Below are 4,118 nucleotides of genomic sequence, written 5' to 3'. Positions count from 1 at the left end.
TCTCCCTGCTGCTGGTCAGTGTCCATCTCCCTGTCTCCCTGTTGCTGCTGGTCAGTGTCCAGTTCCCTGTCTCCCTGCTGCTGGTCAGTGTCCAGCTCCCGGTCTCCCTGCTGCTGGTCAGTGTCCATCTCCCTGACTCCCTGCTGCTGCTGGTCAGTGTCCAGCTCCCCGTCTCCCTGTTGCTGGTCATTCTCCTCTCCCTGTCTCCCTGCTGCTGCTGGTCCATGTCCAGTTCCCTGTCTCCCTCCTGCTGGTCAGTGACCAGCTCCCCCACTCCCTGCAGCTGCTGGTCAGTGTCAAGCTCCCTATCGCCCTTCTGCTGGTCAGACTCCAGCTCCCGGTCTCCCTGCTGCTGGTCAGTCTCCAACTCCCAGTCTCCCTGCTTGGTGCTGGTCCGTGTCCAGCTCCCTGTCTCCCTGCTGCTGGTCAGGGTCCAGCTCCCTGTCTCCCTGCTGCTGGTCAATCTCCAGCTCCCGGTCTCCCTGCTGCTGGTCAGGGTCCAGCTCCCTGTCTCCCTGCTGCTGGTCAGTCTCCAACTCCCTGTCTCCCTGCTGCTGGTCCGTGTCCAGCTCCCCGTCTCCCTGCTTGCTGGTCAGTGTCCAGCACCCCGTCTCCCTGCTGCTGGTCAGTCTCCAGCTCCATGTCTCCCTGTTGCTGGTCAGTGTCCAGCTCCCTGCCTCCTTGCTGCTGGTCAGTGTCCAGCTCCCTGTCTCCCTGCTTCTGGTCAGTGTCCAGCTCCCTGTCTCTCTGCTGCTGGACAGGGTTCAGCTCCGTCTCCCTGCTGCTGGTCAGTGTCCAGCGCCCTGTCTCCCTGCTGCTGGTCAATGTCCAGCTTCCCACCTCCCTGCTGCTGGTCAGTGTCCATCTCCCTGACTCCCTGTTGCTGCTGGTCATTCTCCATCTCCCTGTCTCCCTGCTGCTGCTGGTCCATGTCCAGCTCCCTGTCTCCCTCCTGCTGGTCAGTGACCAGCTCCCCCACTCCCTGCAGCTGCTGGTCAGTGTCAAGCTCCCTATCGCCCTGCTACTGGTCAGACTGCAGTCCCCATCTACCTGCTGCTGGTCAATATCCAGCTCTCTGTCTCCTTGCTGCTCGTCAGTGTCCAGCCCACCGTCTCCCTGCTGCTGGTCAGTGTCCAACTCCCTGTCTCCTTGCAGCTGGTCAGTGTCCAGCTTACCATCTCCCTTCTGCTGGTCAGTCTCCAGCTCCCGGTCTCCCTGCTGCTGGTCTGGGTCCAGCTCCCTGTCTGCCTGCTGCTGGTCAGTGTCCAGCTCCCCGTCTCCCTGCTGCTGGTCAGTCTCCAGCTCCCGGTCTCCTTGCTGCAGGTCAGTGTCCAGCGCCCTGTCTCCCTGCTGCTGGTCAGTCTCCAGCTCCCGGTCTCCCTGCTGCTGGTCAGGGTCCAGCTCCCTGTCTCCCTGCTGCTGGATAGGGTCCAGCTCCCTGTCTCCCTGCTGCTGGTCAGTCTCCAACTCCCTGTCTCCCTGCTGCTGGTCAGTGTCCAGCTCCCCTTCTCCCTGCTTTCTGCTGGTCCGTGTCCAGCTCCCTGTCTCCCTGCTGCTGGTCAGTCTTCAACTCCCTGTCTCCTTGCTGCTGGTCAGTGTCCAGCTCCCTGTCTCCCTGCTGCTGGTCAGTCTCCAACTCCCTGTCTCCCTGTTACTGGACAGGGTTCAGCTCCGTCTCCCTGCTGCTGGTCAGTCTCCAGCTCCCGGTCTCCCTGCTGCTGGTCAGTCTTCAACTCCCTGTCTCCTTGCTGCTGGTCAGTGTCCAGCTCCCTGTCTCCCTGCTGCTGGACAGGGTTCAGCTCCCTGCCTCCCTGCTGCTGGTCAGTCTCCAGCTCCCGGTGTCCGTGCTGCTGGTCAGTCTCCAGCTCCCTGTCTCCCTGCTGCTGGTCAGTCTCCAGCTCCACGTCTCCCTGCTGCTGGTCAGTCTCCAACTCCCTGCCTCTCTGCTGCTGGTCAGTCTTCAACTCCCTGTCTCCTTGCTGCTGGTCAGTGTCCAGCTCCCTGTCTCCCTGCTTCTGGTCAGTGTCCAGCTCCCTGTCTCCCTGCTGCTGGACAGAGTTCAGCTCCCTGCCTCCCTGCTGCTGGTCAGTCTCCAGCTCCCGGTGTCCGTGCTGCTGGTCAGGGTCCAGCTCCCTGTCTCCCTGCTGCTGGTCAGTCTCCAACTCCTTGTCTCCCTGTTGCTGGTCAGTGTCCAGCTCCCCGTCTCCCTGCTTGCTGCTGGTCCGTGTCCAGCTCCCTGTCTCCCTGCTGCTGGTCAGTCTTCAACTCCCTGTCTCCATGCTGCTGGTCAATGTCCAGCTCCCTGTCTCCCTGCTGCTGGTCAGTCTTCAACTCCCCATCTCCCTGTTGCTGCTGGTTAGTGTCCAGCTCCCTGCCTCCCTCCTGCTAGTCAGTGTCCGGCTCCCTGCCTCCCTGCTGCTTGTCAATGTCCAGTTTCCATCTCCCTGCTGCTGGTCAGTGTCCATCTCCCTGTCTCCCTGTTGCTGCTGGTCAGTGTCCATCTCCCTGTCTCCCTGTTGCTGCTGGTCAGTGTCCAGTTGCCCGTCTCCCTGTTGCTGGTCATTCTCCATCTCCCTGTCTCCCTGCAGCTGCTGGTCAGTGTCAAGCTCCCTGTCGCCCTTCTGCTGGTCAGACTGCAGTACCCATCTACCTGCTGCTGGTCAATATCCAGCTCCCTGTCTCCTTGCTGCTGGTCAGTGTCCAGCCCACCGTCTCCCTGCTGCTGGTCAGTCTTCAACTCCCTGTCTCCCTGCTGCTGGATCGGGTCCAGCTCCCCGTCTCCCTGCTGCTGGTCAGTCTCCAGCTCCCTGTCTCCCTGCTGCTGGACAGGGTTCAGCTCCCTGTCTCCCTGTTGCTGGTCAGTGACCAGCTCCTCCACTCCCTGCTGCTGCTGGTCAATGTCCAGCACCCTTTCTCCCTGCTGCTGGTCAATGTCCAGTTTCCATCTCCCTGCTGCTGGTCAGTGTCCAGCCCCCTGTCTCCCTCCTGCTAGTCAGTTTCCAGCTCCCTGCCTCCCTGCTGCTTGTCAATGTCCAGCTTCCCATCTCCCTGCTGCTGGTCAGTGTCCATCTCCCTGTCTCCCTGTTGCTGCTGATCAGTGTCCAGCTCCCCGTCTCCCTGCTGCTGGTCAGTGTCCAGCTTTCTCTCCCCACTCTCCCCAGTTCCCCCAGGAGACACAGGCTGCACTCTTGATAATGAGCCCCTTCTCCTTCTCTTTCTGTGTCTGTTTGGGATCTTACATCCACTGAGTGACCAGCCTGTCCCCCCCACCCCATCCCCCCCTCCACCCCCATCCACAACCCCAGCTCCTCCTGAGTCAAGGCAGCAGTTTCTGTTCTCATTCCTGGGCGTGGGCCTGGGCCTGCATGCCACCTTCGCAATCTATCACCTGGAGGAGTGCAATATCAAAGCCCAGCCTGTGTCACCCACTGCATATCACACCCTCAGCCCATATCACATGCTCCATAACAGCCCATGACCATCCCTTTCACCCTGTATCAAACATCCATTATCACTCTCCTCACCCCACATCACCCCATTCTCACCCCCTCACCCCAGATCAGCGCAATATCACACACCACTCCATATCCCAACCAATTTCACGTCCCCCATTTTATCCCTAAATCATCCCATCTTACACCCCACATTGCATCCCCACGGGTCGGTGTGGACTTGTTGGGCCGAAGGGCCTGTTTCCACACTGTAATCTAATCTAATCTCTTATATATCCTGCCCCTGTCCCCCCAATATCACCCCCTCAGCAAGATCACACCATCAGTTCATCTTCCTGACCTTTTTCACACCCTGTACCATCCCTTATTATCAGCAATGAACAACTCACATCAACAACGTACAGGTCAGGACTGTGATGAAATACTTTCCACTTACCTGGAGGAATGCAAAAGAAACAATTGACTGGGTAATCTGTTTTATTATTGTCGTTTGAGGGATAAATATTAGACAAAACGTGGAACTTCCTGACTCTTCTTCACAACCGTGCCCTGGGATCTTTTACACCATACCTCACAGGGTATGTCAGTCCCGGCTACACACCACCATTTCACAGACATAGGAATGGTACCTCCTGTGTCATATTTCTGAGACCACACCCCAGATCA

Source organism: Chiloscyllium plagiosum, chromosome 23, assembly GCF_004010195.1.
Source record: "Chiloscyllium plagiosum isolate BGI_BamShark_2017 chromosome 23, ASM401019v2, whole genome shotgun sequence".
Lineage (NCBI taxonomy): Eukaryota > Metazoa > Chordata > Chondrichthyes > Orectolobiformes > Hemiscylliidae > Chiloscyllium > Chiloscyllium plagiosum.
Note: the sequence above shows the minus strand (reverse complement) of the source record.